Here is a 13,024-nt window from a genome sequence, read left to right as displayed (position 1 = left end):
TATCTATTTTTGAAGAAAATATACAGAGAGGAGGTCCGACCAAATTCCCCAGAAATCATCATGTGGTTATTCTGAGGATCTTAAAACATATTGCCTCCACCTTCGAGGGGATTTGAGGTACATAGCTATTAACCAACATTGAGCCAGACATAAAGAAATTATGCGAGTATCACCAGGCCCAAGGGAGAAATTAACAGTTATTACTAACCATGTTCACCAACACGTGGACAAGATGCAAGAGGCACAAGATCAAAATAGAGGGAAAATTATGAGAGAGATCTATGTCCAGCAGTGGACAAGCGAAGATTGAATGATGACTTACCATGTATCATTTTAAGAATTGTAAAAATAAATCAATATTGTACTGATTAATTTTTTGTTTCAATTTAATTGGGGAGGGGCGATTATAGTATTCACAACTGGTGAAACCTGTCTAAGGGGGCGATCATGGGAAAAAGGTTGGGAACCACTCGTGTAGAGGACCAAATGATGCGTCTTTATACCACAAATGCAACTTCAAGACGATGACCTATGTACATGTTTTATCATACTCTTGACTTGGAAGCAATAAATGCATGGATTATTTATAAAGAAATAACTGGAAGTAGACTCAGTTTCCGTAAGTTTATTATTCGGCTGTGTGAAGAATTATGGGCCCCATACCTTGTCTCCCGAAATCTGTAACTACATCTAGCAACACCAGGTCTACCAACAACTATCACTGTTACTATCCAAAAACGAAAAAAAATATCAGTTGAAAATATTTTGTAAAGGAAATCATACTTCAAATCATTGCCACTGTTGTAACAAGGCAATGTGTGGCAAATATCAAAAACTGCAAATTGTATGGTGTTCCGAATGTTTTTGATGGGCAGCGAATGTGTTAAACAATAAAAGTAAAAAATAAAATTAGATTCTACGGTCTAGAGTTGATTTAATTTCTTTAAACTGAGTTTTAATTGATTAAAGAACGTGGGGCCAAAATGATCACTTCCGGCTTTTTAGGTAGGTACGCTAAGCCAGACATTCTAGTGTTAAAATCAATGAATGCGTTCAGACTACCACAGCGGCTGGACCGCTCAGCCAGCAGTAGCTGTCAGAAGTCACCGCTGGAAGTCAGCCGCTGAGAGATTTACTAAGCTTTCCCTATCACGGCTGGATACAACCACTCAGCCGATTTCTGCTGACAGTCAGCAGCTGTGGTCGTCTGAACCCACCCAGCAATTAAACCAGTCTTACTCTATGGCGCAGAAAATAAATAGGCAAAAGGAAGTTTGGATGGCCGAAACATACTTCAAGAAAAACGAAATTCCAAAGAAAGTCTTACATTGGAGCCCACAAGGAAGAAAACAAGGGAGGGCCAAAGGAATCTTGGATCAGAAGTACCCAAGCACAAGCCAATATGACCCTTAGACAGATGGGTTACATCAGGAAAAACAGGTAGAAATGGAAAAAAAATTTCCACTACCCTATGCTCACATGAGTGATAATGGGTTATATTATACATTCATACATACATGTAATTTTTTCTAATAAATATTGAGTCACTGTCATAAGCTAGTTTTACTGGGTAGCGACTGTAGTTAAAACAAAATATGGTGAAAAATTAATAACATCAAAATTACATATCAAGAAGTTATGAACCAAACATTTTATGGTACTTACATTTTTTATTGTTATCAAGGACACACTTGCATGTTGTGACTATAAATGCCATAATATGATTATATTATTCATTTTTTCTGCAGAATGCCTACAAAACTCCTTTCTTTTTACACAAATTACCATTAAACACCTCCATTATTAAAAAAAACCAAAAGCTAGAAGGAACGATTGACAGTCGGCGTTGGCTTTTTTTAGATCGCGGGACGGCGGGACGCGGGACGCTACAATGACAATTGACAATGTCAAGGCAAGGTACGCCCAGTGTTGCCGTTGCAAGAGCCCTGAGAGAAAATCTCAGTAGAACTGCTACCTTTTCGATAGAAATCATTAAATTTCAGTAGAGTTTATTTCTTGTTTATTTTGCCATCACATTACATAAAACAATGATGTATTTTTTTTTTATTTATTATATACTTGGGTTGGTTGGTGTCACGGACTCCGCAAATTTTGTAATCCATTTTAAAAATAATTCTAGGCTACCTAGACACCTGAAATTTTCAGGATAGCTTAGAACTACCTAACAATGCAATATTTTACTGCTATTATACAGGGCGATTAATAATTAGTATGGTGAAGCTCCGTAGATCCGTTATAGTAATGTATAGCGATAAAACTTAATAACAAAAATTGTAGCGAACTTTGAGCTTCACATTACAAAATTAGTTAGAATGTTACAGGGTGTTCAATAACATAGTGGCAGACCAAACTTATGTTTTTTTTTAATAGAACACCCTGTATTTTATTTTATATTCGAAATCTTCGTAACTTTTCGATTACAAAAATATTAAGGTTTGGTATGTTATACGGGGTATTTACAAAGTTATAACCAATTTTATATGAAAATCGCAACAAGTTTAACTACCTGTATAAATAAAAGCAAGCACAAGGTCAATGGTTTATTGACGTAATTTTTTTTTATTTATTGTCAAAATTTTCGTAAATGGTTGTTTTGCTAATTTTCTGTATATTGAATACAGGGTGAGTCAAAACGCAAGTACATTATTTTCTCAGTAATTTTAAATCGAACATGCTGTATTTTATATCATTATCGAAAAGTACCATTACCATACTATAATTTTTGTATAACATTCCCTATGTGTTAATTTATTAGTTTTCGAGATATTTTAATTTTCAGAGCAAAATTATTAATAATTACGGGTCTAAATCATTCCAAATTTTAAGTAAGCCATGACTGAATAATTGTCAAGGGCCGGTTGTTCGAACGCTAATCAAAAATGATCATTATCAAATATTTAATTACTGTCACCACCTGTCAATGTCAACTTTGTTTGGGTTGCTGAAAACATAATTATGGATTACAATTATGAAATAAGTTAATTAATTGTGTTAATAATTGTTATGTTAGGTAATTGATTAACTAATCTCATAATTATAATCAATTATGTTTTCAGCAATCCAATCAAAGTCGACATTGACAGTTGGTGACAGTAAAAAAATATTGATAGTGATCATTGTTGATTAACGTTGGAACAACCGGCCCTAAAACTTACAATTTACGATTACTGATTATCAATCTGTAATCAAAGTTGGCTACAATTTTTGTTATTAACTTTTATTACTATCTATTACTTATAACGGATCTACAAAGCTTTACCCCACTGACCAATCACGCTGTACAGATAAATCGAATTTTTTTTAATTTCAAACTATTTTAAAAATGTGACTAATGCAATGATATTTTAAAGTACGTTATTAAATCGATATCTACAAATTGATGGTGCCTCAGTGGTATTAAACTGCAGATCAAGAGGTCCCCAGTTGGAACCCGGCTGTTGCGTATATTTTTTAATTGTTTTATTAAATAATTAAAACTTTATATACTTAAAATTATATATACCAGTTTAAAGAACCGTGGTATTATAAAAAATACTATTTTATACTAGTGTAATTTTTGGAATCACAATTATATACAATAGTTAATACACCTACTAAAAATTCATATTTTATAAGTTAACTATTCTTTTTTTTTTGGTTTATTGGCATTGGGAAGAACCCGTTTTGCCACGAAAATTTATAACATTTAAAAGTCTATACATATAACTGAACACAATTTGGTACAAATACAATTTTTACAAATCTGTACATATATAAATACAGTAACTGAATACAATTATTTGGTACAAATACAGTTTTTACAAATCTATACATATATATTTAATACCTAACTGAATATATATATAAAAAAATTGGACATCTGTTTGTGATGCATTGTATAATGCATAAATCTAAATATATTCTGTGATATACTTAAGCCATACGCTAAATAAATAAAAGCCTAACTGAATACAATTTGGATTGGTTGATACAGATCCAAAAGTTGAGGAAATTTTAAGCGTCTCCTCGTACGACCCAAAAAGTTACAAAAAATAGCTCTTACTTCGGGATTATGGATGCACTCCAGCATAATAGAAAGATAATTTTGAGGAAACGGGATTTTTAGTTTAGTTAGTTCCGTAATAAGGTAAGAGGTGGTGGCATTAGAATTATGACTGCATTGAAAAATTCAGTTATTAAAGTCGTCAAAACTGCCACTGCAGTCACAGAGGGGGGATGTGGCCAATTTCATCTTATAAAGCTTGGAGTTGACTGCTCCGTGTCCAAAGAGGCACCTAATGTATTTGGTGTTAATTTTTCTATTGGGATGGCTTCTTATAGCAAGCTTTGTAGAAGGAAGTGTTGGAAAAAGCGTGCAGTACTGAAATGCATTGTTAGATCTAATTGTTGTCCATTTGTCTGCCCATTTAGTTCTTAAGTTTTGCTTACATATAGATAATGCGTCTTGTAGCGTTAATTCGGGGGCTTGTTTGCCATCAGTGATAGCTCTTTTTTTTCCAGTTTGTCAGCTGTTTCGTTTCCCGTTATGGAGGAATGCCCTTTGGCCCATATGAAGAATGTATTTATCTGTTTATAATCTAAGGCTCTTAAGGTTGTCAAAATTTCCACGATTATTGAGTTATTGTATATGGAGGTAACCGGGTACACCAGAGCTGATAAAACAGATTTCGAATCCGATATTATAGCCAAGTTTGACAAGGGTAGCAGTGAATTGTTTGCCCAATCCAAAACCTTAAATATAGCAAGTGCCTCTGCTGTAAAGATTGTAGAGTTTTTGTTTAGTTTAGACAACAAACTTTCGTTTGTGTTTTCCCTGTACACTGCACATCCTGTTCCAGTAGGGGATTTGGATCCGTCTGTAAAAAATGTATGTACGTGTTATGTTCGTGTAAAACTCCCTTAACCATGAATGTAGGTTGGTACTACTGTCATCTGAACGACAGCTGTCACATACTTAATACTGCGATAGAAAATGGAAACCATGTGCATAATTCTTTAAAATAAAGTATTTTACATCGAGTATTATTTCATTACAAATACTTACGTCCTTTAAGTACAAAGGACTTGACATTTGGCGACGAGGATGGGATACAAATATTACAGACACTACATCAACTACAACGTTCCAACTACAGCCGGTACAAACACGAGTTCCTCGACTACAACTGCGATAGTTGCACCTGCTACAGCTCCAGTAATGTCTACACAAGTTTCTACATTCCAGTTTTCCGTTGAACCTTTTAACCAGACAGCTACAAAATGGTCCAGGTGGGTAAAACGGCTGGAAGGAGCATACAAAGTTTTTAAAATTCCAGAGGAAATGAAATTGCCCTATTTACTACATTACATGGGGTCGGAAGCATACGATACACTGTGCGATAAACTAGCTCCAGAGGTCCCTGAAGACAAGTCATATGAGGATACAGTTAAGTTAATGGATAATTTTTACAACCCTGCACCACTTGAAATTGCTGAAATATTTAGGTTTCAATCAAAAAGACAAGCAGAAGGCGAAAGTATACAAGAATACCTACATTCTCTACAGAAACTTGCCATAAACTGCAACTTTTCCACATATTTAAAAAGTGCTATACGAAATCAGTTTGTTTTTGGTTTACAGTCAAAGAGGATTCAAGCCAGACTATTAGAAACAAAGGGATTGGACTTGGACCGAGCCGTAGAAATTGCAGCAAGCATGGAAACTTCAGAAAAGGATAGTAATCAATTTTCTCACAACAATAATTACAATCAGGCTAGTATAAATGTTTTAAATGCGAAAGCAAAAAGTTTTCATAAAAATACAAACACTAGTAAATTTAATGATAATAATACAGTAAATAATCATAGTAGCTCTCCTAATAATACTTTTACAATGTCAAATAACCGTAATAGGGCTTGTTATAGATGCGGAGACACCTCGCATTTAGCCGATAAATGTAATAAAAAGCATTTAATCTGTAACTTTTGTAAAAACGTCGGACACATTCAAAAAGTTTGTTTAAAGGCACAACAAAATTCACACAGGCAAGTAAATTCAGTAAACTCTGCTCAAGAGGTCTTAGAAGTAAATGCTGGGAATTGCAAAGATAAATTTTTTATAAATTTAAAAGTGAATGGTAATATTTTAAATTTTGAAATTGATTCTGGCGCTGCTGTTACAATCATAAATAAAAATATATTTGAAAAATATTTTCCTGCATTACAATTACAAAAATCGGATGTTAAATTAACTACATACTGCAAAAATAATTTGAATGTTTTAGGTTTAGTTTCAGTGGAGGTTGAGCACCAGGAATTAAAGCACACTCTAAAGTTGTATGTGGTGGATGGTGATGGCTACTCACTGGTTGGTCGAGAGTGGATACATGCTCTGGAAATCAATTTACATCAGGTAAATACAATTCTACATGAAAATTTTGAAATTGCAACTTTGTTAGATAAATATAAACATTTATTTGAAAAGTCAGTTGGTGAAATAAAAGGGTTAGAGGCTGAAATTTATCTAAAACCTGGTACTAAAGCAAAATTTTGTAAGGCCCGTCCTGTAGCTTTTGCATTACGCCCTAAAGTTGAGGCAGAATTAGAGTCCTTAGTAAATCAGGGAGTCTTAAAGAAAGTAGCATTTTCGGACTGGGCAACTCCTATTGTTCCTGTAGTTAAACAAAATGGGGACATACGCATTTGTGGTGATTTTAAAATCACATTAAACCCTTGCATTGAAGTGGATGAATACCCTTTACCTACACCAGATGACCTACTTTCCCAATTAGCAGGTGGGGACAAATATACAAAAATAGATATTACGAAAGCTTACTTACACTTGCCAATAAAAGATGAAATGAAACATTTACTTACATTAAACACCCATAAAGGTTTATTTCAACCAAATCGATTAATGTTTGGAATTGCTAGTGCTCCTGCCAAATGGCAACGTTTAATGGAGCAAATGCTACAAGGAATAGATGGTATTTCAATATTTCAGGATGATATAAGAATTACAGCTCCAAATAATACCTTACATTTACAAAGACTTGAACAAGTTTTAAAGAAATTATCTGAACATAATTTACATATAAATTTGGATAAAAGCGAATTTTTCAAAGACGAGATTGACTACTGTGGATATAAGATGAGTAAAACGGGTGTGTCTACTAGTGCAGATAAGGTAACTGCAATTGCAAATGCTCCAATACCTACAAACAGAACTCAAGTTCGGAGTTTCTGTGGCCTAATTAATTATTACAGACGTTTTTTAAAAGATACTTCTACAATTTTACAACCATTAAATAATTTACTTAAAAAGAATGTCAATTTTAAATGGTCGAATACTTGTCAAACTGCGTTTGACAAAGCAAAAAAACTCATTTGTTCTAGAAATGTTTTATGTCACTATGACCCAAATTTACCATTAGTCCTAGCAACTGATGCATCACCCTATGGGGTAGGTGCAGTACTTTCACATATCTTTTCAGATGGTACAGAGAGACCCTTACAGTTTGCTTCTCAAACTCTTACTACTACACAGCAAAGGTACTCACAAATAGACAAAGAAGCTTACAGCATAATTTTTGGAGTAAAAAAATTTTACAATTATTTATGTGCTAGGAAATTTACTTTGCTCACTGATCATAAACCGTTAGTTCAAATTTTTGCACCTGAGAAAAGCCTACCAGTTTTAAGTGCAACAAGAATGCAACATTATGCAATTTTCTTACAAGGTTTGAATTATGACATTCGTTACAAAAATACAGATTCTCATCTCAATGCTGACGCACTTTCACGTCTACCTATAAAATCAGAACAAAATTTCACACATGATGAGCCAGATATTTTTGAAATAAATCAAATTGAAACTTTGCCTACAAATATTAGAGATCTAGCTTTTCATACAAAAAATGATCATACCTTAAAAAAATTACTTGTTGGGTTAAAAACAGGAAAACCTGTTGATAAACGATTTAGCTTCAATATAAATCAAGCTGAATTTTCATTACAATCTGATGTTATTATGAGAGGACAAAGAGTAGTTATACCTACTAAATTGAGAAATAAAATTTTGACAGAATTACATACTGCACATTTTGGAATAGTTAGAATGAAATCTTTAGCTCGTAGTTATTGCTGGTGGCCTCACATAGACCAGGATATTGAGTCACTTTGTAAAAATTGTTTAGAGTGCAATAAGCACAAGAACAACCCAATTAAAGATAATTCTCATATATGGGAGCCACCAAAATTTTGTTTTGAACGAGTGCATGCTGATTACGCTGGACCTTTCAATGGAGGTTATTATTTTATATTGGTAGATTCCTTCAGTAAATGGCCTGAAATTCATTTTACAAAAAATACTACTACAAAAACTACTATTGAAATTTGCCGAAAAATTTTTACAACTTTTGGTATTCCTAAAGTTTTTGTTACAGACAATGGTAGACAATTTGACTCTCATGAGTTTAGAACTTTTATGAAAGATAATGGAATTACACAAAAATTTACTGCACCCTACCATCCTGCAACTAATGGACAGGGAGAGAGATATGTCCAAATACTAAAAAAATGTTTAAGGGCTATGCGAAGTGAGGGAAATGACAGGGAGTTTGAATTATGTAAGCTACTTATGCAATACCGCAGAAGCCCACATACAGTTACAGGTAAAAGTCCCTCAGAACTTATGTTAGGAAGACAAATAAGGAATAGATTAGATTTACTTAAACCTTCATGTAGTGATAGAGTTACCTATACTGATATGAGTCTAAGAAACTTTGATATAGGAACTAGGGTTTCCGTGAGGGATTATTTTCATTCTAAATGGCAATTTGGCATTATTGTACTCAGATTAGGGTTATTGCATTATTTAATTCAGTTAGATGATGGTAGAACATGGAAACGTCATGTAGACCAAATACGGCAAATTGGGGAATATACTCCATCTCAAAATAATCCAACATGTTACATTCCGGATACCATTACTCACAATTTGATTCCGAGGGAGGCATCAATTCCAGAGCACAGTGTCTCACCACCACCTACCGAAGTGATTACTGATGAATCCGAAATTTCAAACAATATGGAAAGTTCGAATAGTGTACCTGGGGCTCAAACTGAAACTGAGGAACCCATTTTAAGGCGTTCCACTAGAGTAAGGAAACCTGTTACCAGACTGAATTTGTAAGTACTTTTACTTCTAGTTAACTTTTGTAATTCATGGTCAAGGGAGGAGGTGTTATGTTCGTGTAAAACTCCCTTAACCATGAATGTAGGTTGGTACTACTGTCATCTGAACGACAGCTGTCACATACTTAATACTGCGATAGAAAATGGAAACCATGTGCATAATTCTTTAAAATAAAGTATTTTACATCGAGTATTATTTCATTACAAATACTTACGTCCTTTAAGTACAAAGGACTTGACAGTACGTTACCTAATTTCTCTAATTCTATTTGCATAGATATGTTATTAATTGCTGGGTTATCATTATATTCTGGAAAAATAATATTTGGTTTTGTAAGACATATATCGAATTTAGCCGTGAAGAACGGCAAACCAGAATCATCACGTAGTTCGATGTTTGAGACTGTTGCAAATGCATCAGCTAGAGGGGGACAGTTTCTGTTGTGCCAGTATTTATTAGTGTAGCTATATGCAGTTCCCTAACAACACACAACATTCCAGGAATGTACTACCAAAGTTCTATCAATATTTGAATGTCCTGGACATTTAGGGAACATTCGGTGAACATCTGTTTAAATTATTCCTGGAATGTTACCATAAGACATTCTGTGAACATACTACCAATGTTCCTATATTTTAAGTTGCGAAATAATACATACGTGTAAGAGATACAACATTACTTATAACATACCAGACAAACTAAGTGACATTTTAGGCCTACAGTGCAATAATATGTCAAATTTAAAGAGTTTCCCAAGATTATAAACATACAAATGTAATAAAAATTATTGTTCGCAAATATTCAATTTGGAATGAGATTTTGTTAATAAAAAAAATACTTATAACTTATGCAAAACCCAAGAGAGGCATTTATATTTATTTCTTTTGCGTTCATTTTCAAATTCGCCGTGCATATATTTTTGTGCATGGCGCTTGAGAGGGCATCACGTGACTAAAAACGACCAACCAACGACCTCGCTTCGGCCATCTTGGCATCTTCATCTTGGCGACCTTGCCCAGGGTTACCATGTCTAGGGATTTTCCCCGAATCTAGGGATTTTTTGAAGCTTTTGGAGCTCTGGAGGGATTTTTTTTTAAATCTAGGGATTTATTAAACTGTGCTGCCGCCATTTTTTGTTGTTATTAAATATCTTTTTGTTCAAATATTATTATTATTTTCATTATTTATTGTTCCCTGACATAAATATTCCTAAGTAAACATTAAAACATTACCTAATCAATGATTAAAGTGGATTAAACACAGTGTTTAATAGGTTATAAATTAAATTGACAGCTGTCATCTGTCAATTTCTTCTTTTTTAGGTAAAATTAATACGATTTAGGGATTTCTAGGGGAAATTGGAGCTCCCGTCTAGGGATATTCTGAAATTTCATCTGGCAACCCTGACCTTGCCTTGCCGTGGATTGTTTTTAGTTGTTTGTATTATTTGTGCTTTTTAAGAATATTTTTTTAATTCGGATACTTTTATAATAGCTTTAATAGTATTATTAACATAGTGCATAAAATGGTGTCCTGTTTTTAACGCAGTTGGAGTAGCAGAAACAAATGTAGATAAAAAAATCTGCAGGAATAACGTTTCAATTATGACAGAAGCTCAAAACAAATGACTGTGAATGAAAAGCCCTATTAAAAGGTTAGTATGCAAATATGTAAACGAAAGCATGCCCTGTATTTCAGAAAATAAATTAATACTATTAATACCCTAATAATACTATTCATAAAAAATCTTTTAAGTAACGTAGATATAACAAAGTGAATAAAAGGCATAAATCAGAAGAATTATTATTTTATTTTATAAGTTAATAATTGGTCATATCCATTTATTATTTTAATAATAATTGTGAATAAGCCACAAACTTCGCTTATTCCTAACTAAAATAGTAAATAGAGATAGGTAATAACAAAAGGATTTGTAAAACTAAAATAATTCTTTTTGCGTTTTTGCTAGTGTATGCGTTTATAAATAGGATGGTAGACCACACACTATAATATGCAGTACCAACTAATGAATACACAGAATATTATAGTCGATTTGCTAAACTCAGTCTCAGTACTAATTACTGTAATTTTGGCAAAATTGGCCAAAAACAAAAAAAAATACCTACTAAAATCACTAGCCAGTTGTGTCTGAGTTTGGGGAACCGACTATACTAATAAACAATTTCTAAGCTGTTTTATAATAATTTTGTGAGTTCATTAATCATATTTTTTATTTAAAACTAAAATTTGTTAATAATGCTTAGTAATGCATATATTTTGTATTTTTAGCTTTCCAGAAGATCCTGCGAAGAAGACATGAAGTATAGATCAGATTTGTTAATAGAGGAGTATGTTCAAAACACTTTTTAGAAAAAGATATTGACAGAACTTCACTTTCATCTGTTCGTTTGAGAGACTGTGCTGTTCCAATAGCTTATGTCACACAGGTATATGCATAACCTAATTAATAATACAGTCCGTACAATACAGATACTGTTGTAATTCATTATCTACATCGGAGATCTAAGTTGACATTGTTGCCCAACTACAAAAAATTTTTGAATTCATTTTAAGTCAAATATATCACATAATTATTGCGAAGTAGATTATACAACAAAACAGATTAATATTCAATGTAAATAAATAAAAACATCAGAAATCGAAAACAAGAATTAAGGTATAATCTTATGTTACAGTTATTAAGGTACCAAGGGTATTATAGGGATATACGTTGACCGAAAGTGTTATTATTATAATACCTGTGGTGCCTTCAACGTTTAATGCCCGACTAAATTATTCTTTATATGCGAAAAATTTGAATGAATTTTGAATTGATTAGTTTTTAAATAAGTACATTTACCAGTAACAGTAGTAACGTAATTGTGGTAACCATAGTTTTACTTAGGTTGATATTTGTCAACTTGACAGTATCTAAGTCGTTATTTAAATTTAATGCCCAAGGGCGTTATATCGTACTTAACAGACTTCGAAATGTCATTATTTGTCAAATAATGTACCAGTAGGACATTAAAGTAAATAATAAAAACAATAAATATAATGAATACTAAATACTTATTTGTTTGTGAAAAATCTATTTCTTTGTGGCTTTTTTGTAATTAATTATTCTAATGGGGAAATAAGCCACAATTTACTTGAAAAAATAATTTTATTAAGGTTTCTACTTCCACATCGGATGTCGTTGTCAAAATACAAAATGTTCATTATTATTATTTTATTTATTAAATATTATTTATTATTTATTTAAATATTATTTAATATTTATTTTTTTATTATTATTATTTATGCATATTATTACCTGTAAATAATATTTCTTCTGATTGTTAATTGTAAAGGATAGAAAAATTACCTTTTATTTTATTTTCTTTTAGAATCAGCTGAGAGAAGTGGTCTACAAAAAACCAGAAAGGAAACGGAATATGTGGCTACGAAAAGCAAAAGAAAGGTTTACAAAGCAAATGTGACACATTTTTTTATAATATTTAGGAATGTCAGCAAATTACATTAAAAAATGTATGTAAAGATTTTTTGCAATAAAAATGTTTATATTTATCAAGGATGTATTATTTGGTATGGCCATATATCGTCAGTGATGTGACAGTACCTCCTATCTGTTTTTTTCAAGAGATTTGTAAGATAGACTAAAAACTTGTTTCGGCCACCTCCTGTTTTCATATATTTTTTGACTTGTTTTGCAGTAAATTCAACTATCTATTTACTACAAAAAAAGTCAGAATACATACGAAACCAGAAAGTGACCTTAAAAAATGTTTTTCGTCTCCTGCAAACCTCATGAAAAAACATATAGGA

At 32.5% G+C, this 13,024-nt stretch overlaps 1 long non-coding RNA gene across 1 annotated transcript; it reads left to right on the top strand.

The window, feature by feature from the left end:
- The first annotated feature begins 10,604 nt into the window (after positions 1-10,604).
- LOC126892565 (uncharacterized) lies at positions 10,605-12,770 on the top strand. The gene is made up of 3 exons (XR_007700907.1): positions 10,605-10,850; positions 11,486-11,643; positions 12,586-12,770. It is a non-coding gene; the product is annotated as an uncharacterized LOC126892565 (long non-coding RNA).
- The last annotated feature ends 254 nt before the right edge of the window (positions 12,771-13,024 follow it).

Source organism: Diabrotica virgifera, chromosome 9 (assembly GCF_917563875.1).
Source record: "Diabrotica virgifera virgifera chromosome 9, PGI_DIABVI_V3a".
Taxonomy (NCBI): Eukaryota; Metazoa; Arthropoda; class Insecta; order Coleoptera; family Chrysomelidae; genus Diabrotica; species Diabrotica virgifera.
Note: the sequence above shows the minus strand (reverse complement) of the source record. Positions and strands in the feature narration are given on the sequence as shown.